Here is a 26,029-nt window from a genome sequence, read left to right as displayed (position 1 = left end):
TGTTTTGTGAGATGGAGGAGGACTTTGTGGATTGGTGTTGGACATGTGGGTTAATGGGTTAATGTTGGACTTGTGGGCTTGGGCAGCACTGGATTGGGATGTTCTCTTGATTGGCACTTAACCTTTATATAAAACTCTCTCTTATACATGAGTTTCTGTGGATTTGTTTCTCTAAAGCACCCAGACTAAGACACATCCCTAAAATTGGTTTCCTCCCCTGAATAATATAACTATCCTGGCGAAGTTGGCATAACATAGCCCTACCTAGGTAACCCTAAGGATTTACCCCCTTTCCCCTGACAGTTGCAGTGAGCAGTCAGGAGAGGGAACACAGAGAGAACACCCAGGAGATTCAGGGCTTGCAGATGAGCAGAGCAGGACAGTTTGGGGTCCTCCGTTTGAAACCCATATTTTATATATTGCATTCCAGTCCTTTTTTAATGTTTGTGAGTTCCTCACATTGGTGTAGGGGGTGGGAAATTAAAACCTTCACTTTCACAAGGCACAAAGGCCTAAGCTTAAGGGCTGGAGCCTCAACACTGTGACTCGGCCTAGTCCCCCGCTCTTGTTGCCAGAATCACTCATCACGGTCCCTTTGATAAGTGCCAGGACATTGACAGCATCACACAGTCCCTGTCTCATGGCTCTGTGAAGGAGGAGGGAGTAACTTGCCATCATCTCCTCCCCAATCCTTTCTTTGCAGAAGCTTGTAATCCCCAACATGTTTTTCCCTGGTGAAAAATGTCCATGTTTGGTGTCTGCCCAAAGGAGAATCTCTATGGAAAGTTTGAGAAAGATTCCCTCTGGCTGGGAATGTGAAAAAAGCCTGTGCCTTTCCCATTTAGAAAGAAAAAAAAAGAAAAGAACATACTTGAGACGTGGTTATTTTTGTCTCAGATTCAAAAGGAACTGGCTAGGATAGTGGCCTCGATTCCCATTGCTTTGTTTGTAAAAGCCGGTGGAACGAGCCACCCAAAGGTGATGCTGACCCCTGTTTGGAAAACTCAAGAGTTGGGTAGCATCTCAAGAATCTTCTTGTTATTGTCTGAACCTACATACAATCAACTCTATGTGTCTTAAACATATAGCTAGATGACAGTTTTACACAAGCACACATCGTATAACCACCTCCTATGTCAAGACGCAGAAATTTCCAGAAAGTAGGAAGGTTTCCTCATACTACTCAATATTCACTTCTACCCCAGAAGTCATCGATTTGATTTTAAGGAAATCATATAGTTGATGCACATTTCTGGCGTCTTTTACTTAGCATAATGTTTATGAGATTTATCCATGCTGTTACATATAATAATGGCTCCTTCTTTTTATAGCTGAACTATATTCCACTGTGTGGCTCTACCACAATTTATTTATTCCTTCACTTGTCGACGGGCACTTGAATAGTTTCCAGTTTGGGACTAAGGCAAACACTACTGATGTCAACATCTCTAGTCTATGTCTCCATCATCCTTCTGTCACTGTGTCATTGCTATGATGCTGGAAGATATGCCACCAGTATTTCAAATACCATCAAAGCCATCATGGTGTACGGGTTTCAGAGGAGCTTCAGGCTAATACAGACTAGGAAGAAAGGCCCGGTGATCTATTATGAAGATCGCTAGTGAAGATCCGAAGGATCACACCAGAATGCCCATCAGTTGAGTGTTTGGAGATGCGCCCACTAGGTTGGAAGGCACTCAAAAATGGAAGCAAGCATGCTAACGATCATGAAGATAGTGCAGGGTCAGGATTCCTTCTGCTGTGTACGGGCTCATCATGACTGGAAGCAACTACATGGAAAACAACAACAATAACAAGTACATATCTTCCAGTGAACAGACGCACTCATATCTAAGATGTCTCCACCAAGAGTGGAATAAGGAATGCTTAACTTTCATAGACAGCACCCAGCAGTTTTCCAGTGAGGCCACATGTTATTGTTTCACCAGCAGCATTCGAATGCCCTGATTGTCCTGCACCTTTGCTGGCACTGGGGTTCTCAGTTCTTTTTATTTCAGCCTCTCAAAAATCCTGAAGTTGATTTCAAAGTAAGGCCCTTTTTGAAATCTATGTGCCTATGAATTAGGACTGGCATTTACTCTATAAATCCATGGATAATCCCAATTTTCTTTGTACTAAGAATTCCTGGTTGTGTTAGCCTGGGTTGTCTACAGAAACAAATTCAGGAAGACTTATATGGGTGTAAGAGAGAATTTTATAGCAAAGGGCAATTTTATATAAAGAAAACATCCCAGTCCAGTCCAGATCAATTCCATAAGTCTGATATCATCCCATATGTCCATACTAGTCGATAAATTCCTGTTTAGAATCACACAACCATGCAATGATACTGAATGCAGGAAAATCACAGGCCAGTGGGTGGAAAGTCTTGTGGATCCAATGGTGGTGGAAGCATCTCAGCATTGGTGTGGGTCTCCACATGGCAACTCCAGCTCCAAGGCTCTGGCTGCCATGAGCATAGCTCCATGTGGCTTCTCAGCAGAAGGAAGCAGAAAGAGTCAAAGCAGAGACAGTGTGTCCCACCTCCAGGGAGGAAAACAAGAGTTCCCAGAATCCTCAGGAGAAAGCCATGCCCACAAGGAGGCATTATTGGCTATGACCTGGTTGACAGGCTAGACTCCACCCCTTCAAAAATTGACAGGAGATTATGTAACTGCCACACTGATCAAGGAGGAAAAGCTCAGTCTTGGGATTTTTACAGCTAAGTCTCTGTAAGTTGAGGCTGGTTCTATATGAGGAACTGGGGGAGGCCCTAGGACAATATGTGATGGATGGGAGAAAGTGGAAACTATTATCATGATGTGCCATGGTCAAGTTGATTGGGATGCAATTAGAAAAGTTATTTCTGGCCACCTGAGGAAGGAGGGCTCTGTTTGTACTTGTTGGAGAAAGAGCTTAGAAGAGGTAGTTAGTTGTCTGATGTTTCCTCACTGACCATTCTGGCCAGCCTGGGATGAGAAGGAAATTGTTATCTACATGCCCGGCACTGTCTCATGTCAAGGTCCCTCTAGGAAGCTTCTGAGAACAGATTCTTGCCAACAGAGTCATCACTTGGAATGCCATGGATGCAGGAAATTGGATAGACCTGCTCCGAAATGTCCTCGTCCACCCTGTCCACTCTAGTGCTGGAGGTCCCCGCTGAGCATCGTCCCCCTGCATTATGACATTCCCTTTCATCCTGATGTCTTCAAACCTCCAAAAACTGTCCAGGTTTGAAGGAAACCAGAAGATAACTCAGGCTTTATCAGGCCCCCAGACACAAACCCAGTTCCTCAGAACCAGTAGTCCAACAGCCTGCTTAGAAAAACACAAAATAAATCCTTATCTTACTCCTTTTGCCAAAATCCCAAATTGCCAAAATAAAATCCCAAATAAGTCTATATTGGATTCATAATTACTTAGGGGCATGAGAGAAAGACAAGGCTTTCTACTCCTATGAAGAGGCACAGTCTTGGAAACCCACAGGGGCAATTCTACCCTGTCCTGTACGGTTGCTATGAGTCAGAATTGACTGGATGGCAGTGAGTTTAGATTTTAGAGGGGCATGGCAGGAGAGGATGGAGGTGGTGTTAGTCTGGGTAGACTAGAGAACAAATCCACAGACACATTTATATGTGTATACGAAAGAGCTTTATATACAAGAGCAATTGCATATTGAGAAAATATCCCAGCCCAGTTCAAATCAAGTCCATAAATCCAATATTAGCCCTTATGCCCAATACCAATCTATAAAGTCCTCTTCAGACTCATGAAATACATGCAATGATGCCAAATGCTGGAGGACCACAGGCCACTGGGTTGGAAGTCTTGTGAATCCAGTGGCATTGTAAGCATCTCAGCACTGGCAAGGGTCTCTATGTGGCTTCTCTGGCTCCAGAAGTCCGGTTGTATCAGAGTAGGTCCATGTGGCTTCTCCAGCTCCCAGAGCATAGTGCCATGTGTCTTGTCAGCTGCATTGTCTCCCAGGGAGTCAGCTGAGAGAGTGTGTCTCCCACCTCCAAGGAGGAAATACAGGAGTTCCCAGAATTTTCAGGAGAAGGCCATGCCCACACAGAGGCCTCATTGACAGACTAGACTCCACCCCTTCACTCTTAATCCTCTCAAGTCCCAAATCAACACCAGATTATGTAACTACCACATGGGGAAATGGGTAGCTAACAATAATGAGTCCAAGAAGAAAATGTTCTGAAATTGATTGTGGTGATCGTTACATAACTCTTCTTAATATGATTGAATGATTAAATTGTATGATATATGAAGTATATGCATATATATATATATATATATTCCAGTCAAGCAAACATTTCAGTGTTAAAAAAGACTCCATAAAAGTACTAGAAGGAAAAATGGGTAAATGTATTTATAATCTTGAGGCAGAAAGTTTTCATTAAACAAGAACCCAGAAGCCATCAAGGAAACCATTGATAAATACAACCTTATAAAAATTAAACTCTTTTTGGAGGGAAAGTACTATTAAGAAAGCCAGACAACAACATCAAAGAGGGTGCAAAATTTGTGACACTTACGTCAAAGGGCTAATTTCCCCAATTCACACACACATACACAAAAAGGAATTACAGAAATCAATTAGAAAAGGACAATAGAAAAGCATGGGGTGGTGGCGGATAAAAACAGTAGAAATACAAATGAGCAGCACACATAAGAAAAAAAAAAGTTCTTCCGAGGGAAAGCTCCCTCACTGCCACTGAGTCGGTCTGTGGGTTCCCAAGACCACAAATCTTCCCAGGAGTTAAGCTCATCTTCCTCCCGAAGAGTGACTTGTAGTTTGTGGCTACTAGCGGCTGACCTGGTGGTTATGAGCCCCATGGGTAACCAGTTACGCCACCGCCTCAATGGCAGTGAGCTTTGAGTTTTAAGATGATGGGGTGGGAGGGGAGATGCCTTGATGATCCATAAGGAAATGGAAATCAAAGGAATAAATTGTACTTTCAAGAAGATAAACATTTAACAGAAGCCGCTGTAATGAGAGTGTGCGGGCAAGGCATCAATACAGACTGTTAATGGGCGTAAGATTGATGGAATTGTTCTGAGGGAATATTTGGCAGCACCACCACATTTTACAACTTATACGCGTATCATCTTCAATTCAGTATTTCCACTGTCACCAATTGAACCTCTGCATACAGGTGGAGAAAGTGGATAATTGATAAGTTCAAGACATTCATTACAGCTTTATTTTGTAGTATCAAAATGTGGAAAGCATCCTAAATTTTAGTTAATAAGGAGGTAGGCAAAAAAGCATAGCGCACCTACCTAATGGAATACTATGCATCTATGAAAAATAATTAGGCAGATCTGTGCAGTAATGGAACTAGATCTCCAAATACATTAACTGAAGATCTCAATTAATGAAGCAGTGAATAAACCTTTGCATAATTAAAAGGCCTAGGAGCATTTGTAGCTTTCAGCTACTAATGTTCAGGAACCTGATTAACAGTAGTCTAGCAGTAAGATGTTTAATTATTTCACATAACAGGAAGCCTGGGGTTTGAGAGTTCAGTGTGTGCAAAATCATCAAGGACCTATCTTCTTACTCCTCCATCCTTAGATGATTTGCTGTCTTGTCACTTCATGTTTCAGAATGGCTGCCTCTACTCTAGGTACCTCATCCACCTTCAAGGCAAGAAGAAGGTGGCAGATTTAACAAGACTTGCTTAATTTTCACAAGTAGATCACCAGGCTTTCTTCCAACTTTGTCTTAGTCTGGACACTGCTCTGAAACCTGTCTACTTACTGGTATTTGAGACATGGGTGGCATAGCTTCTGGCATCATAGCAACATGCAAGTCACTGCAGAATAAAGCTGGTGGAAATACAAGAGATGTTGACATCAGCAAGATGTAATGGAAGAGTCAGGGAGTGTTCTTCCCTTACATCTCCTTTGGACAATATTGTGTCAATGACCCCTCACTAGCCTGTTACAAGAACTTCTGGAAAAGTAATATCTGGCATAAAAGGAATTTATAACTGTTATGGGTTGTACCAACCATAATTTATCGCCAGAGGCTGGGCACATGGCCACCCTAAACAAAATCTTCAACAGATGATCACCCATATTTTTTTCTTTTTGTAAAAAAACAGTTTATTAGGGGCTCTTACAGCTCTTATAGCATTCCATACATCAATTTTATCAAGCATATTTGTACACATGTTGTCATCATCATTTCCAAAACATTTTCTACTTGAACCATTGTATTGTATAATCTCTTTTTCCCCCTCCTAACCTCATGAATCCTTGATCAATTATTTGTTGTTATTATTTCACATCTTACACTGTCCATCGTCTCCCTTTACCCACATTTCTGTTATTTGTCCCCTTTGAAGGGGTGGGGCTATATATCCAACTTTGTGATGGGTTCCCCCTTTCTCTTCCCCAACCATCCCCTTAACCTCATGATAGCGCTACTCCCACTACTGATCCTGAGAGGTCTGTCTGTCCTGAATTCCAGGTGTCAAGAAGTTCTTATCTGTACCAATGTATATTCTCTGGTCTAGCCAGATTTGTACAGCAGAACTGGGTCATGGTAGTGGAGAGAGGAAGCATTCAGGAACTAAAGGAATGATATGTATTTTGTCGGTGCTATACTGCACGTTGGTTCAATCACCCCTTTCTTATAACCCTTCTGTGGGTAGATACCCAATTGCCTACAGATGGACTTTGGGTCTCCACTCCAAACTCCCTCATTCACATCAATATGGTTGGTTGTTTTGGATATTTTGATACATGATACCTGATCCTGTCGACATCTCATGATCACACAGGTTGGTGTGCTTCTTCATTGTGGACTTATTTGCTTCCCTGCTGGGTGGCTGCTATCCCCCATATCTTATATATTGAAAACAATGAGTTATTTTGAGTCTTATTGTAAAAATGTTTTAAAAAGAACAAAAAAATTAACCACCAAACAGACTAGAGGTATGGCCATCTGATTGACAGTATAGATAATAGCTTATGTAAGGGACTACAAACCCCAAGCTCAATGCCGCTGAGTCAATTCTGACCGTGTAGGACAAGGTAGAACTGCCCCCATCCCCTCTCTGTTTCCAAGACTGTAATTCTCTTTCCTGGAGTAGAAAGCCCGGACTTTTCCTTCAGTGTGGCTGGTGGTTTGGAACCGGTGACTATAGAGTTAGCAGTCCAATGTGTAAGCCACCAAGGCTCCTCATAAGTGACTCCAGGTGGGGATAAACTAGAGCAGTGGTTCTCGACCTGTGGGTCGTGAATCCATTGGAGGTCAAAGGACCCTTTCACAGGGGTCACCTAAGACCATCAGTAAACACACAATTCAGATGGTCTTAGAAACCAAGACACCGCTGCTCTGTCTGAGGCGGTTCTACCTACCTGCAGATATGCCCACATATGAGTACAAAGCGTGAAAACATCATTCCGTCAACCCCATCACATATACCTCGTACAAATACAGGTGTATGTGACAGGGTTGGTGCCATAATGTACTTATGCCATAAGTCACACATGTGTAGAGAGTAGCTACTGTGTAGAAAGCAACTGCTGCATTGAAAGCAGTTACTCTGTCAAAAGCAGTTACTGTGTTGAAAGCAGCAGTATTGGAGGTAAAAATGACACTTCATGAATTATAATTACCTGGTAATGTAAAGTCATGTACTGCAAAATCATCAACTACTGCAAAAAAACATATATATATGTGCCATGGGAACTTAATCTGGATGCTGATCAGTCTTTTTATATTCAGCTGTGGTTATATTCAATTTGTAACAATGAAAATACATCCTGCATATCAGATATTGACATTATGATTCATAACAGTAGCAAATTTACATTATGAAGTAGCAACAAAAATAATTTTATGGTTGGGGGTCACCACAACATGAGCAACTGTATTAAAGGGTCACGGTATTAGGAAGGTTGAGAACCACTGATCTAGAGAATTCCTCATGAAAGAAGATGAACAGCAATTCTAGGAAGGGCATTGGCTTTTCTTTAAGTTCTCTGACCACAATCCTTCCCAAAGAGCTGCTAATAAGGCCTAGAACTTGCCAATAGATTGGCCTTTTTTTTTTTAGGATGTAAAGTGGGCCGTCCCTCTTCCTTCAAAGGTTTGGGAAATCCCCTCAGGGCCCGGCAAGCTGACAGCCTCAGTGGAAGTTCTCCACCTAAGCTGTTGACTGGAGCTCCCAACTGGAGAAGGGGTCATTTACAAAATTCCCTGGATCAGACAGGGGCTGGGCAATTACACTTTCTAATGAGTCTCTTTGTCTTAATATAACTCAGTTTTCGCTTCTGAAAAATGCAGCAAGTAAATTTAGTCTCCAGAAGTCTCCAGTTCCACAAGGCAGCAGTTCTGAACAAATGTTCTCCTTCTCTGTGTGGGACACATTTTCATTCACTCTGGGGGCCCAACAGAAGCAGTCGACTGATGACTGAAAGGTTAGATACTCAAATCTACCCAGAGAATCCACACGGAAGAAAGGCCTGTCAATCTACATCCAAAAGATCACAGCTGCTGAAAACCCCATGGAGCACAGTTCACCAGGATCACCAGGAATCAGAATCAATCCCACAGCCAATGGACCGAGGCGTGTCCAGTACACACCTGGATTCAAATCCCAGCTCTCTAACACTAGCCCTGAGACCTTGAGCAAGTTATTGAACTCCTCTGAATCCACTCCTCATCTAAATAACAAAATAATAATAATACCTCACAGAAGAGAAAACTTACCTGGCTTCTACCCCAAGCACATCAACTCAAACTGCTCTTTCTAGGATTCTAGGTGACCTGGGAGACACTTAAGAATGAGAATTCCAGCACACTTCATTATGTTCATTCAGAACCTGCACATAGATCAAGAGTCCGTTGTAGAAACAGAGCAGAGGAATCCTGCATGGTTTAAAATCAGGAGAGGTGTGTCAGGGCTCTACACTCTCAACATACTTATGCCACCTGTGTGCTGAGCAAATAGCCTGAGAATCTGGTCTATATGAAAAAGAGTGGGGCATAAGGGTTGGAAGAAGGTATATCAACATCCTAAATTATGCAGATGACACAACCTTGCTTGCTGAAAGTGGGGACTTGAAATACTTGCTGATGAAGATCAAGGATTGCAGCCTTCACTATGGATCACAACTTAATATAAAGAAAACCCAAATCCTCACAACTGGATCAATAGGTAGCATCCTGATAAAGTCAGAGAAGATTGACATCCGGGATTTCATCTTGCTTGGATCTACCATCGATGTCTATGGAAGCAGCAGTTGATACATCAATGCATTTCATTGAGCAAGTCTGCTGCACAAGATCTCTTTCAAGTGTTGAAGAGCCAGGATGTTACTTTGAAGACATCCTTGGTGTGCCTGACCCAATCCGTGGTATTTTCTATCACCTGCTATGCACGGGAAAGGTGGGCATGGACTAAGGAAGACTGGAGAAGAATCAATGCCTTTGAATTATGGTGCTGGCATAGAATATTGAACGTACCATGGACTGGCAAAAAAAAAAAAAAAAGCCAGTCTGTCCAGAATGCTCCTTGAACGTGACGACGGAAAGACTATCTCGTGTACTTTGGCCATGTTAACAGGATAGGCCAGTCCCTGAAAAGGACATCAGTTTTGATGAAGTAGAAGGGCGGCAATAAAGAAGACCCTCAAGGAGATGCATCGACCCAGTGGCAGCAGCTATGGGCTCAAACATCACAACCATGAAAATGGCGCAGGACTGGGCTGTGTTCCATTCTCTTGTACATTCTGTTACACGACACTCAGAGTAATAGTGCTGCGAGTCAAAACCAACTTGATGACACCTCACACAAGTGACTTCCCTGTTGCCAAGCCCAATCATTACTCCTTTGTCCTTACATTGCCTCTTTGCAACTTCTGACACTGTTTCTTGGCCCATTCTCTCCTACTTGAAGCTCCTCCCTCCTTCTCCTCTTTTGACCCCATCCTCTCCTGCTCGCCTCCTTCTTCCCCAGCACAGCTTCTCAGTCTCCCTGATGTGATTTTCATCCCCAAGCATGCCTTCAGTACCAATGGTTTTAAGCATATGGAAAGATGTTCAACTTCACTCATAATAAGAGAAATACAATTTATTTTAAAGAGATCATTCTTTACCTGTCAGATTAGCAAACCACGAAGAGTTTAGCAACACAGTCTATAAGCAGTGATGGAGGGTAGTCATAACTCTCAGTTACTGTAGAAGGGTAAGGGGTAAAAGTCCCGATGGAGGACAATTTGGCACAATCAAACTTTTAAAGGTATGAGGAGAATCGCTGCAGTAATTCTACTTGTAAGAATTTACACTTGAGATAAAATCTGCGGAATGCCCATTCACCACTTCTTTACAACAGACTCTAATTTTGTTAGCAGCAGCAATGAGCCAACCTAAGAGACATTTCTCAGCCTCCCTTAGAAAGAGATTAGTGCTGGACACAGGTCTGGACAATGAAACATCAACAGAAGTAATTGGAAGGCTACCAGGAAAGCTCAACAAGATGACAGATGCAGATTATCCCATATCCCTTTTTCCCGCCTTGGTTGTCTTGTGTCCTGCTTCTGTTTGGAAGGTGAATGTGAAGGCTGGATCTGGAGCAACTATCTTGTCGCCATAAAGACAAAGTCAAGGATGTATCACCGAGCTGCTGAATAAGTGCCAGCATTTGTCTACCCACAGACTTCTCGTTACACAAGGAGAAATCAATCAATCATAAACTCTTTTATTTCAATCCCTATTGTTTGAATTTCCTGTCACATGCAACCAGAATCAATCCCTAAATGGTACTTATCTATACAAAGGTATTTTTGCACTCTTGTTTACATAGCAAACACTTGGAGACATATTGTATTTCCACTTGCAGAAAACTGTTAATTAAATTATGGGACATGCTTTTGATGGAATATTATGCAGCTGTATAAAAATGAGGTGGATTTTTAGTACTAATGAAGGGCAGTCTCCAATATATTTCTCTTTATTTTTTTTTGAAGACGTACAAAGGCAAACATGATGTGCTACATTTATATAAAATGATTGTATAGGCATAGAACACCCCCAGAAGACTATGTTAGAAACTGGCGTGCCTCTGAGGATAGAGCCTGAGGGGCAGGGGAGCAGAGCTGGGAGGGGACACACTAGTCACTGTGTAGCCCTGGTTTTATTTGACTGTTCACATTACCCACACACTGCTGTTGATTTGATTCCAACTCTTGAATTGATTCTGACTCATAGTTACCCAATAGGACAGAGTAGAACTGCTTCCTAGAGTTTTCAAGGATGTGACTCTTTACAGAAAGAGGCAGCCTCATTTGTGTCCCTGGGAGCGGCTGATGGGTTCGAAACAACAACCTTTTAGTTAGCAACCTAACACTTAACCCACTGCACCATTAGAGCCCCTATTTGAATGCTAACCATGTGCATATGTTATCTTCTACAAATGTTTATTTGTTAGGATCTTCTTATTGCAAAAAAAAGTGGGGGGATGGGAAGGCGATCTTAACATCTGCCACCATGAAGTGTTCACTGCAGATGTGTGTGGTGAAGAAAGGTGATGGTACTCAGTTATCAGGGGAAAAATAGTATGTCTGGAGTCATAAAGTCTTGTCTTATAACAAGCAGCCATCTAAGTGAGACATCAGCTAAGTCCACATGGAAGAAACACATCAGCCTACATGAACAGGAACCAGTGTCACACATTAAAAAGTATGGTCGTCACCTTCCCTGCCCACCAATCCAGTCATGCCCAGCACCTTTCACTTCCCCATGAGCCCCTGAAATCATTTATTCTCTCCATCTCCAAACCCATTGTCCTAATCCAGGCCTTGTTACATACCCCCTGTATTAGAGTCATGACTCCTAAACCCATCTGGCCCCCTCTAATCCCCATAGCCTTGAAACAATGCCAGATACTGAAGGGCTAATGAATAGAAGCAGAACGTTGTCAAGAGATAATGTCAGAAGTTGAGCCCCTCAGGTCAGAAGGTGCTCAATATATGACTGAGCAAGAGATACCTTCTCAAAGTAAAGTCAAACTCACTGCCACTTAGTCAATATTGACTCATAATGACCCTATGAGTTTCAGAGACTGTAACTCTTTATGGGAGTAGAAAGTCCCCTCTTTCTTCTGAGGAGCAGCTGGTGGTTTCAAACTGCTGACCTTGCAGTTAGTAGCCCACTGCATAACCACTACACCACCAGGGTTCTACTCTCAAAGTAAAGTTAACCATAATAACACAAATGAGTGAACCCTGTGAGAATAAAGCCTCCTGGACCTTCATTTGCTGATGGAGCACTGCTCAAAATAAGAAATAGCTGCAAAACTCTACTATTAATCAAAACTTGGAATGTATGAAGTATGAATCTAGGAAAGTTTGAAGTCATCAAAAATGAAAGGGAATGCATAAAGATTGTGTTAGTTTGGGTACATTAGAGAAACAAATCCACAGAAACTCATGTATAAGAGAGAGTTTTGAGGAACTGATGCCAGAGGCTTAGATGGAGAGCAGCTGTTTTGAGAATGATGAGGGTAATGAATGTACAAATGTGCTTTACACAATTGATGTATGTATAGATTGTGATGAGTTGTATGAGCCCCTAATAAAACGATTTTAAAAAGTGAGAGTTTTATATAAAGGGTAAGGGCACATCAAGAAAACATCCCAACCCAGTTCTGCCAAGCCCACAAGTCCAACATTAACCCATATGTCCAACACCAATCCACAAAGTCCTCCTCTGTCTCACACAACACATGCAATGATGCTGACTGCAGGAGGAAAGCTGAGTCAGTGAATGTGTAAATATTTCAGCACTGGCAGGGTTCTCCACACAGCTGCTCCAACACCCAGGGCTGCATCGGGGTAGGTCCATGCAGCTTCTCCTTGGGGATGTCTGGCAAGAAGTGAGCCTTGCCAGCTGAAGCAGGGAATTGGCTAAGGTAGCTGCACGCTGGTCCGACCAATACAAAGCAAGAGACCCGAGAACTAGAAAGGCGAGGCTCACTGAGCCATTTATCCCTCCGCCCTTCAATTAACCCCACATGTGTTTATTGGCCAAGTTGGCACAATAAACTACCTCAAAGATCAATACCCTAGGTGTTAGTAAGCTGATATACACTGGTATTGGCTATTTTTAATCAAGGACACGATAGAGAGAAATGGCATTGCATTCATTATCACAAAGGGCATTTCAAGATCTGTCTTAAAGATCTATCTATCAGTGCTAGGATTATATCTATCCGAATTCAAGAAAATCCAGTCAATGCAATTATATTCAAATCTATGCACCAGTCACAAAAACTAGTGATGCAGACGTTAAAGATTTCTGCCAATGTCTTCAGTTGAAAATTGACTAAATATGCAATCAAGATGCCATGCTAGTTATTGATGATTAGAATGCAAACATTGGAAACTTAAATGAAGGAATGGTAGTTGGAAGACATGGTCTTGGTGATATAAATAGAATTTTATAAGACCAGTGACTTGTTCATAGAACATACTTTTTTTCAACAACATAAATAGCAACTATACAAATGGACTTCTCTAGGGAAATACACAGAAATCAATTGGACTACATCTGCCGGAAGAGACAATGGAAAGGCTCAATGTCAGCAGCTAAAATGAGGCCAGGAACTGCTCATATATCAGTTCAGGTTGAAGCTAAGGAAAATTCAAATAAGTTCACAAGAGCCAACATATGAAGTTGAGTCTATCCCACCTGAATTCTGAGAATACTCAAGAACAGATTTGACACCCTGAATACTAATGACAGAAGTCCCAGTGAGCTGTGGGAGGACATCAAGAACATCATTCAGAAAGAAAGCCAAGGTCATTAAACATTTAGTGAAAGAAAGATCAAAGTGGATGTCAGAAGAGGCTCTGAAACTTGCTTTTAAACATAGAGTAGCTAAGGCAAATCAGAGAAATGATAACGTCAAAAGGGTAGAACAGAAAATCTCAAAGGACAGCTCGAGAAGACAAAGTCAAATATTATAATGAAAGGTTCAGGAACCTAGAGTTAGAAAGAAGAACATACTAAGCATATCTGAAACTAAAAGAACTCAAGAAAAATTAAGCATCAATTTGCAATATTGAACAATTCTATAGGCAAAAATATTGAATAATGTAGGAAGTATCAAAAGGAGATGGAAAGAATAGACAGAGCCGCTGAACCAAAATAAACTAGTCAACATTCCACTATTTCAGGAGGTAGCATATGAGCAAGTACCAATGGTTCGGAAAGAAGTTCAAGCTGCACTGAAAGCACTGGCCAAAAACAAGGCTCCAAGAACTGATATAACACCCACCAAAATGATTCAACAAGCTGGTGAAGCAGTGGAAGCACTCTACTTAGCTAACTGATTGGAAGAGATCCATATTTGTACCCGTTCCAAAGAAAAACTGACCACACAGCATGCTCAAATTATTTAACAATGTCACTGATATCTCATGCAAGTAAAATGTTGCTGCTGATCATCTAACAAGGAGCTGCCAGAGGTTTAGGCCACATTCAGAAGAGGATGCGGAACAAGACATTTCATTGGTGATTTAAGATGGATCTTGGATGAAAGCAGAGAATACCAGAAAGATGTCTACTTGTGTTTTATTGACTATGCCAAGGCATTCAACTGGGTAGATCACAGCAACTATGGACAACCTGAGAAGAATGGGAACTCAAGAACAGTCCATTGTGCTCATGGGTAACATGCATCGAGAGGCGGTTGTGAGAACAAAACAAGGGAATACTAAAATCAGGAAAAGTGTGCATCAGGGTTGTATCCTCTCACCACACTGATTCAATCTGTATGCTGAGCAAATCCATCAGAGAAGCTGGATTATATGAGGAAGACTGTGGCATCAGAATTGGAAAAAGGCTTATTAACAACCTGCAATGTGTACATGACACAACCTTGCTTGCTAAAAATGAGGAGGACTGAAGCACTTGCTAATAAAGATCAAGGAATTACAGCCTTCAGTATGGATTACACCACGATGTAAAGAAGATCAAAATCTTCATAACTGGACCAAAAGGTAACATTATGACAAATAGAGAAAAGATTGAAGTTGTCAATTATTTTGTCTTCTTTGGGGTCCACAATCAATGGCCATGGAAGCAGTAGTCAAGAAGCCAAACAACATATTGCATTTGGGTTAATCTGCTGCACAAGATTCAAAGTGTTGGAAAGCAAAGATGCTACTTTGAGGAGTGCACCTGACCCAAACCATGGTATTTTCAATCCCCTCATCTGCTGTCAAAGTTGAACATAGAATAAGAAGACCAATTAAGAGCCAATGCATTTGAGTCGTGGTTCTGGAGAAGAATACTCAAAGTACCATGGGCTGCCAAAAGAACGAATCAATATGGCATGGAAAAAGTATAGCCAGAATGCTCCTTAGGCTGGTGCGACTTTCACGTACTGCAGACATAGGGTCAGGAAAGACGAGTCCCTGTGAAAACCATTACGCTTGGTAAAGCAGAAGGCAGCGTAAGAAGAGGAAGGGCCTGGACAAGATGGATTGACACATGGGCTACAACAATGGGCTTAACCAGAAGGACAATTGTGAGGATGGGGCAGGGCCAGGTGGTGTTTCACTCTTATTCATGGGATCTTGATAAATTGGAACCAACTTGATGGCACCTAACAACAATAATCCTGATGTGACAAGATTGTGTCTTACATACTTCGGATGTGTGATCAAGAGGGACAAGTTTCTAGAATACAGCGCCATGCTGGGTAGAGTAGAGAGTCAGTGAAAAGACCCTCGACAAGATGAATCAACACAATGGTGCAACAGTGGGCTCACGGCCTGGCAGTAGTTTGTTCTGTTACACATGGGTCACTATGAGCCGCAGCCAACTCCACAGCACCCAACAGTAGCAACCACCACCTGGATGCCCCTGAGTGAGACAAATGGTTCAGTGCTTGGCTTCTAACCAAAAGGTTGTCAGTTCTAATCTACTCAGAGGTGCCTTGAAAGAAAGTTCTGGCAATCTAATTCTGAAAGATTCCAAACTAAAATCTAAACCCACTGCCATCAAGCCGATTCCAACTCACAGAAACCCCACAGAGGATTTCTTAGATTATACATTTTTACAGAAGTCAACACCCTTGTCTTTCTCCCTGGGAGTGGCTGGGGGACTTGAACCATTAACCTTACTATTTGCAACCCAACACCTAAGCCACCATGCCACCAGGGTTGTAAAAGCGCATGACACAGATGTGATTTCCGTGAGCTGGAATGGACTTGATAGTAAAGGGTTATCCCTGACGTCAGTGGAACATGTAAAATGGAAATCTTCATGTGTCATCCTCCCCTCCCCACCCCACCCTCTGCAAAAAAAAACAACCCACTGCCCTTCGCTTTTTGCCTCTCCTGTCCCCTGAGCCAGTACAGAAGCAGCTCACTCCCCACTGCCACCCCAACAGGAGCCACCCTCTGGCTCCAGGTGGCCCCTCTTTCTCCCTTCCTCTCCTCACCTGCTGCCGTGGTCTCCAGAGCCCGTCCAGACCTCTCACTCAGGAGGCCAGAGTGGATTAATTATTCCCATTGCTGCTCTCCTCTGTATTTGAACGGTGACCAAGAAAATGGGGGGTGGGGGGGGCTATAAGAACAAGATGTCCCTTTCTGCTGCCTCTCCAATTCTGTCAGGGGCTTTTCCCAAAAGAGGCTTTAATTGGTCAAACTATGTGTTGTTCACTGCAAGAAAATGCCATAAATGAACTATGATTAGCATTTGCCACAGTCGACGGGGGCATCTTTATCAGGCCTTTCAAAAGGAAATTGGGGTGGAAAGGCAAGAGTCCTGCAGGAGAAAGCCGTGTCCCAGTGGATCCTGGAGCCTGTATCCTATGCCCAGCCTCAGCGGCCAGTCCCTCTACCCTCAGCTTCCCGGCCAGGGGCCAGCAGTGACCTCATACCAGGCTATCTGAATCCTGAGCATGTGTATGTGGGGTGGGGTTTGCAGCCTGGCAGCACGGGAGCCACAAGCAGAAGACCCGAGAGTCCTCCCGACAGGAGCACGGGCCAGAACTGCAGCAGCTCCTCTGCCCGTGTCCGGTCCCCTCTCCCGCTCCCTCTGCACACACCCCCAGCACCCACGAGAGGGCTGCGGTGAAGCCCGCCAGGACAGAGAAGGCACTGTCTGCCTGCGAGAACACCAAACCCAACACCAAAGCCATTGCCCTCGAGTCCACTCGGACCCATGGTGATGCTCTATAGTCTGTGAGACTGGACATCTTTACCAGAACAGCCAGTCTCATCGTTCTTCCTGGAAGAAGCTGATGGTTTTAAATCGCAGACTTTGGGGGTGGGAGCCCAATGTTTATCCCACAGTGCCACCAGAGCACCTTCCAAATGACCAAAAACATTAGCCAAGTCAGTGCCACAAACCTAACTCCTCTCTGGCAAATTTCAGGGGTTCACCACTTTGCCCAGCCCTGCGTCAACTGATGCCTGAAACTCCCTCTCGGAGCATCTCGCCACCAACTTGGGCTCTGGAAAACCTGGAGGGAAGAGCCTGTCGGTTCCTTAGAGGCTTTTGGTGGAAAGAGGACACTAGTATCCACCGATTTGTGTGCAATGACAAGGCAAAGGTAGGGGAGGAAAGAGGAGGGAGCGAGGTGGAGGAGAGGAAGGTCCAAAGAAGTAATAAGGAAAAGCTTGAAGCTCACAACTAATCAAATCAGAGAAGTCCGGGATCAGGGTGGATCCAATCAACCAAGAAAGGCTTCCTGGAGATGGCAGATCTTGAGTGGGTCCTCCAAGGAAAGGGCAACAGGAAGCAACAATCTCACGTTGACCTTGGGCCACCATGAGAGGGATCCTATCTAGAATAGGCTCCTCTGAAAACAAATGCACTTTACCTTCAATGAGAGACCAGGAGGTGATATCTGGCAAAACAGCAAACACATCATAAGCATAAAGAGCTGGATACCATAACGGGGAGGGGGCGGGAACTCCCCCTGGAGACAAGGCTGATGGAACTAATGGACCAGGGAAAGGAGAGGCCAGTAAGTTGATGCCAGGGCAAAAGAGCCTGGGGCCACGGAGAAGGAGTAGATGTGCCTGGGGCAATGGGGGCTATTGGGAAGGTTGGCATGGCAGAACAGGGAGCCTAGAAAAGACACCAAAGCCAAATGTGCCCACCTGGCACTAACCCCGAAGGTAAATAGGCAAAGTGCCCTGCAGGCTTAGTAATATGCCTCAAGGTCTTCAGGTGCCCACAAAGGGCTATGTCTAGCTCAGTATCGCACCAAGGTCCTGGTCCCAGGCTGGGTTCTAGTTCTCTCCATTAGAACCTGATGCCCTGAACCGCAGCTGGCCCGACCCTGAGAATCACTGCTCAGCCTTCCATCATGGAGGTCCCACCAGCCAGCTTCCCTATCTCTCCACACCACCACCACCCCCTCCTATGTGCAAAAGGCTCAGACAAGGAGTCCAGGTCTGGTCTGGGACAGGGACAGGCCAGCACTTATCCCTGGACCTTTGTTTTTGCCATCGGGCCTGGGACCAAAACCTCAGACTCCTGCATCAGAGTGCTCCAGGATGGAACGAGGTAACCCTACGGGAAAGCTCTTTGGAAACTTTCCATTGTTGTGAAGGTTTATTATGATTATTATTCATGTCTGATTTTGCCGCCTCAGTGGAGTCCCAGTTCGAGTTGGTGCCCACGCGATGCCAAAACAACCAGTCAAATCCATCAAAAAGTCACTCACTTGAGTGGGAAAAAATGCAGGCAGCTCTGCTGTGTGGTATCAACAAAAAAAAATAAAGCCACCAACAAATCACTGCTGTGCTTTGAGAACTTGCAGTGGGTCGTACTAGGCACTGTTTTGAGTTTTTCTGAGGCTTTCACCTCCCATGAACTGAAAAAAAAAAATAAATGACCAGGGGAAAGTCAATTGTTTCCCAATGGAGAGGAAAACTTCAAAGTGCCAGGCTTGGCGGAAGTGGGGAAAGGTAGAAATGCCTGCATCAGAGAACTGGTCTCATTCCTGGCCCCCTCATTCCCTGCAGTTGCTAAGGCAGTCCCCCTGTTGAAGAGGGGACCTTCTGCAGTCGAAAAGCAACAGGAGAAGTCCCTGCCAGAAGGAAGGAGACAGGAGATTGATACCGGGAGAGTCAAACAAGCCAGCCAAGGCTGCAGGCCTCCTGGCCTTGTCCACAGAAGGCCCACAGTCTGCAGAGGGCGCTAGGGCCATGAGGTTGGCATCCAGGAGAGAAAAGGTTCAGAGATTAGATCTTTTAAGAAATAAGTATTCCAAGAGTATTGATTCCAAGTGAGCGAAGGAGAAACGCAAGCCCGTGAATTGCATTCCCTGTGAGCAGTCCCAGGGAGTGTTTCCCTGGGGGAATATGGGTGTTGAAACCATCAAGTCCATGCAGGCTCAGCGACTCCATAAGACAGAGTCGATCTGCCCCTGCGGGTTTCAGAGACTGTAACTCTTCACGGGAATAGACGGACTCAGTTCTCCCAAGGAGCAGAGCGGCCGGCGTTTTCAGCATCTTAAAGCGTCACCCACTCACCCTCAGGGCTCCCCTCTGGCTGGGAGAAGTGGGAGAAAGGGGGGCCAGGAAATGTAATTTGTAAGAAGTATTCAGCCATCATCCACAGGTTTTATTTCTGCAGGCCTTCCCAAAACATCATTCTCATAAACAAGCAGGAGGTATTCCCCTTGAAAAATGGCATTTCAAGGCAAAAGCCAAGACCCAATCTGAAATTGGTTTTATTCGTTAACAATGGTCCTCACTGCTGCCAGCTCCCAGTCACTTCTGGTCACTTGTAAACCTGATGACAATTTTCCTCTCACCTCCAATGCACACCCATATGTACACCCTAAATCGTCAACCTCCTTCTCCTCTTATTTACCATGACCAGGTACATTGGGAACTTCCAGCCCTTACAGTCATAGAAGACCCAAAAAATCATCAATGCCAGGCACCATCGCGTATCTCACCAAAGAGGAGCCGTTCCAGCCATCACATTAGGGTTGAGTTCATCAAATGGCTGACCAGTGTGGCCTGAGGATGATGTTAGAAATACCCACATGACCCTTGGCAGAGAAAAGGTTCCTCATCCCTGGAGGGTCGCGCTCTGTATTGGCATAATACAAATAATCTCTGCTAGGTGTTCTCTTTTATGAAAAGTTTCCTCGTTTGATAATACCCAGGGGAAAATCATTCACTCACTTCCCCTTTAATATTTACTGTTTTACTTCTAGACATTTACCGCAAGGCCAAACCAGCAACAATATAAAAAGATGTATGGGTAAAGTTAGGGCAGCAGTGGAAGACTAGAAATAATTCAAATACCCAGCCAAACAGAAGTTATTTATGGTCCATTCATATTACAGAGTACCATGTCACTGTAAAAAGCAATGATAAAGATTTCTATACACAATTTTAAAATGATCTCTAAGATATCTTAAGAGAGAAGAAAAAAAAGCAAGAACCAATTTGTGAGATAAATGTGTATAGTTTGCTGTCTTATCTATAAGAAAGGCATGGGTATGTGTGTGTATATACAAAAGGAGAATAAGGCAAAAACTAATTTTAAAAATGGCTACTGATAAGGAGAAATAAAGAAGGAAAGACAGGATGTGGGGAAGGAAATGTGACTTAGAAATCATATTTCATATAACATTTCATAAAAATAAATTAATTCAAAAAGAAAAATAAAACAGCCCTGATAAATTGAAAATAAGCTCACATAAATAAGCCTGCTGGTGGATTGATCATAAGAGAATAACTACTTCAAAGGACTTTGAAACCAAGTCTTTGGGCCATGTCTTCATAGTGAACTACATCCTAAAGACAAAAATGAACCAGAGTATCCACAGTAATTTTACTCAAGATAATAAAGTTATTGCACTTGATTTCTATTGCTGCTATAACAAAGTATTGCAAATTTAGTGGCTTAAAACAAACAAACAAACCAATTTACAATTCTGGAGGTGGAAGATCTAAAAATGGATCTTACTAGTGGGGGAAATCAATAGGCCACGGTATTTTAAATCAGCTCATATCAAGTGAAAGCTGCACAATGAAAAAAGAAGGCTGAAAAGGAGTTGATACCTTTGAATTACAGTGCCGGCAAAGAACAATGATAAAGTATCGTGAACTGCCAGAACTTATAGTCTGTGTAGGATCAAGTACGACCTTCTTGGAAGCCAGCATAGGAAGACACCATCTCACCTACTTTGGACATGCTAGTAGGAAGGACCAGTCCCTGGAGGACATCATGTTTGTTAAACCAGAGGGTCAGCACAAAAGACGACGACTCTCAATGAGAGAGACTGACACAGGGGCTAACAACGGGCTCAAGCATCCTCAAAGGTTGAGAGGATGGAATGGGGTGGCCAGCTGTGCACACAGTCACTGTGAGTTACAGTGACTCCGTGACACCTAACAACAGGCTGCTAATTTTCTTGACTCGTGATCCCTTGAGATCTTCAAAGTCAGCCATAGGCTAGTCTTTCTTCTTTTTTCCCCCCCACTGCACAATAAACATCGTTTTCCTCATTATTTGGGATGCAAACAGAAATATTGGTTACCTTTTTAGAAGTGGCAGATAACCCCCTAATTATTTATCTTTGATATTACACTCAATTTTTAGTTACATCAGAATGAGTGCTGTAAAATATTATCAGTACACCTTGAGACAATAAAGCCATACTGCACTGATTCACTAGATTATGCTCAGTAGACATGTATTGAAAAATTAATGAATTGTGTCTACTTTTCTCCCCAATTACCCAGGATGATGTTTTGCCCACAATAAAGACCCTGGTGGTGTCTGGGTTACATTTCGGCTGCTAACTAAAAGGTCAGCAGTTCGAAACCACCAGTCTCAGAAACTCACAGAGGCAATTCAACCCTGTAGGGTTGTTATGTGTGGGCATCAACTTGATGGTGGTGAGTTTGGCTTTAGGTGTTTTTAAAGATTTAATACATGTTTTCTTGAATATACTATGCAAGAGGTGAGAAGAGAGGACCCTCTTAATGGGCTGTCAGGCACAGCACTCGAGATGCCCTGAGGAAGGAGTAGCTTAAGGAAGATGCACATGGCAGGTAGTACACACGTAAAGAAACTCAACATGCCAACAGAGCGAACAATTAAACGGAAGCAATGGCACCAGAATAAACCAGGGCAAGGTTTACTAGCAAGAGCCAAAGAGGAGAATTGCCTTCCCGGAGAGACCAGAAATCATTTCTATCCCACCCACCCCCCCCGCCCCCCCACACACACACCTAATTCCGTTTGAGAAGGGACAATGGAGGTAAAAGACTGTGGCTGTTTTCTTTAATGTTCAGACACCTAGTTTTCAATAATTTATTAGCAACCTGTTATCCATGAATCAGTATAAGCCTATTCTTATTTAGGGATTCATTTCCACAAATACAAAGTTGAATTTCCTTTTCTTTGTCCTAAAATGCTTACTTTCACATTTGAAGGGACTTCAGTTTGAGAGTTTTCCATAACCTTCTTTTGTCTTTCCAGACCAGAGTCAAAATCGTCCCACGCTCTTCCTCCTGCAGCCCCTTGCACCTGCCCTTTGGTCCCTTCAACTGCTCTCCATTGGCGGATCTTTCTCTGCTTCCTCGGTTCTTCAAGGGTAGCAGTAAGTAGAGCAGTACTGGGTGGTCCAGCTGAGGTTGATCTCAAATAAAACGATGCTGGTCAGGTTGGCTTCCTTGCTTCTTCCCTGTGGTATACAGGGTTTTGTTAGCTGCACTTATAGTACAATACTTCCCAGCTCTTTTCCCCGGGTTGAAACTTTTCTGTTCATGTGCTATGTGGTACCTTCCCTTCCCACTGAAGCATCATCTGTCATGTCTCTTCTTGATTTCTTGACTTCATCGTTGGCATGGCTTCTGCTACATCCTGGTCTCCCAGACAGCCCACAGTTCCTTCTATCATTGTAACCAAAAGACCTGCTTCTTGATCTCCTCCTTTCAACGTTGGCTTCTAGAACATCTGTATTCTGTCTTAATCATCATAGTTCGCAGAACTGTACACATTCCTCCCTTCCTTGGTCTTCATCCGGATTAGTGTCTTCTGATTCTCCATGTGCAAAGTGGTTTTCAAATATATGTTCTGTCCAAAGTAAGTACAGCTTCTTCAGGACCACGAACATCCTGAAATTGAATGTAAGCAAATCCTTTTGGCCGTCGAGTGTAGAAATCAAGTGGAACCATAAGGCCCCAGCGATCAAACACTTGAGGCAAATCTTCAGGCCTGGTGTTGACAGCCAAGCTCCTCAGGAGCAGAGACTTGAGGAGGTGGGCCCTGGGGGTAGGGGCTGGGGTGGAGAAGGATGGTGGGACATGTTGGTGGCGGGAATCTCAGCCAAGGACACTAACCAGCTCCACAAACCATCACCGGTCCTGCGGCGGATCCTCCCACCTAGTCTGTTCCACGGCACTAGTTCTCCGGTTCTGATTCATCTGCCTTCCTCGTCACCGTGTGAAGACCCTTGGGGTCCCATCGGACACTCTCAGAGAATCAAGAATAACAGTGTGTTCAGGTCAGTTGGTTCTTGTGGTTGGTGGGCACCATCGAGTCATTCTGACTCCTAGCCACAATATACACAACAGAACTAAACGCCTCGGGGTCCTGCTCCAGCCTCACAATTGTTCTTATGTTTGAGTCCATAGTTACAGCCCCTGCGTCAATCCATCTTGTCCAGCGTCTTCCTCTTTGTCACCTCATTGTCTAAGAGCATTCCTGCCTCACTTCTTCCAAGACAAATGTTTATTATTTTGGCACTTCCTTGGTTCAATTTTCTTTGCCGGCACCATCATTCAAATACATTGATTCTTCCTTGGCCTTTCTTGTCCACTGTCCACTGATAAGCAACCTTAATTCTCTTTACCACTTTGAGTCTCCATTGCTATGTCTCCTACATAGTCACAGGTTCCAGAAATTAGCACACGGACATCTGTAAGGGGCCATTATTCTACTTACCACAGTCCTCCCTCTGGTCCCGAAATGTTCATGTCAACCCCACATGCAAACATATTTACCCAATTCCAAGGTCCCCCAAATCCCAACCTGTCACACCATCCACTCAAGCTGGAAACTACATTTATACCCCTTCACCCCTAATGTCCTAAATATCATCATCTAAATAAATCAGATACAAGAACATCTCTGGGACACAGCTTCTCTCTGCGCACCTCTGGAACTTGAAAAATAAGTTACCTGTTTCTAAAACACGATACTGGGACAGATCTGGGAGGGTCAGTTAAATTATTCAATCCAAAACAGGTGAAAATAGAAGGAAAAAAAGGAGTCATGGGTCCTAAGCAATTTTCAAAACTATCTGGGGAAATTCCATTTGGTTCTGAGGCCTGAGCCTAATCCCCAGTGGCTTGCATCCTCCACTCTGAGAGTCATCCTTTTGTAGGAAAAGGAGCATGTGTTTGCCCCTGAGTAATTTTACCAGCTTGCTTCCTGGCTTCCTGCCTATAGAATCTCGGTGATCTGACAGTGCTCTTCATTTGATATTCTTGTTGTACTTTTAAAGAAGCCCCAGTGGCACATTGGGCTAAGTGTTAGGTGGCCAACCTCAAGGTCAACAGTTCAAACCCACCAGCCAATAGGTGGAAGAAAGTTAAGATAACCAGTCTGTTCTTGTAAGAATGTACAGCCTCAGAAACCCGATGGAGCAGGGTGGGTGTGAGTCAGAATAGAGCCAATAGCAGTAGGTCTGTTTGGGGGTTTTCATGTTTGTTCTTCTGTTCCCCTTTAGGATGGGACAAGAGTTCAACCCTGGTGGCTAACTGAAGGCTTGGTCGATGCAAACCCACGCACTCTTTGGGAGAAACACGAGCTGAACTGTTCCTACAAGACTGGAGCAAGGGAGACCCTGAGGGGCAGGAACTCCATCACAGAGAGTTGCTCACGTTACAGTAGACTCAACTGCACCCGAGGGAGCAGCCTGGGTGTGCTGCAGGGAGTTACTCCATTTCTCTCACCCACGAGGCTCCTGCGCAGACATCTCCTGGATGACCCCATCCCGTTGTTTCTGCTTCTCACAAGCCTGCTTTGGTCCCAGATGCTCTTTGTGAGGGAGTGCTCACGAACCGGAAGTTGTCCACCCTTGGGGGCTTTGCCTCAGAATGCTCTCCTGACCGTCGGTTGCCTCGTGTTCTTCTGAAACCTGCATAGGCTGAGAACTTTCATAAACCAAGTCCTGCTCCACAGATCCTCCCCTCATCCATTTTTCTTAACTATCATCTCCTCCTTCATTTTTCTATGAGCAGCCAGAAGAAATTTTACCATTTTTTGTCATACTTTGCTTGGGAGCCCGCTCAGCTAAATGTCTAAGTTCATCATTTACAAATTTGCATTTCCACATAGTTGCGAGATGCAACTCAGCTAAGCTCTCTACCACTGTCTGCCTTCAAGCCAATTATGATTCATTGTGACCATACAGGACAGAGTAGAATTGTCCCGGTGGGGTTCCTAAAGGCTGTCTGAGAGCAGAAAGCCTCATTTACTCAAGGAGCACCTGGTGAGTTTGAACTGCTGACCGCACAGTTAGCAGCCCCACTCCTAACCCACTACACCACCAAGATTCCTCAAGTTCATCGGGTTTCATCGAAATCGAAACCTAATCTTTCAAAGCCCACAATCCAGAAAGTGAAAAGACAACCCACAAACAGAAGGCAATTTGTGTAAGTCCTATATTTGCTCAGGGTCTCGTGGTACTCCGGAATGTGCAAGGAACTCTTACAAGTCAATAAAAGTAACACGCACCATGACAACTAGTTTTTCCCCAATCATTTTATTAGGAGCTAATTCAGACATCGGACCATTCCACAGTTCAATCATGTCAAGTAGTGTTGTACAATCGTGACCACAATCAGTCCCAAAACATTTTCCTCCTTCTCAAACTCCTTGATATCAGCTCCCTCTTACCCTGCCACCTGCCCCCAGGAACCCTCTTCCTAGCTGTTGTTTGCATAGATTCACTTATCCTGGGTTTCATTTACCCCAAACCATAGAAAACACACACAA

The sequence above is a fragment of the Echinops telfairi genome, unplaced genomic scaffold (genome assembly GCF_000313985.2).
Source record: "Echinops telfairi isolate 266 unplaced genomic scaffold, ASM31398v2 ScPeMD7_5592;HRSCAF=6446, whole genome shotgun sequence".
Taxonomy (NCBI): Eukaryota; Metazoa; Chordata; class Mammalia; order Afrosoricida; family Tenrecidae; genus Echinops; species Echinops telfairi.
Note: the sequence above shows the minus strand (reverse complement) of the source record.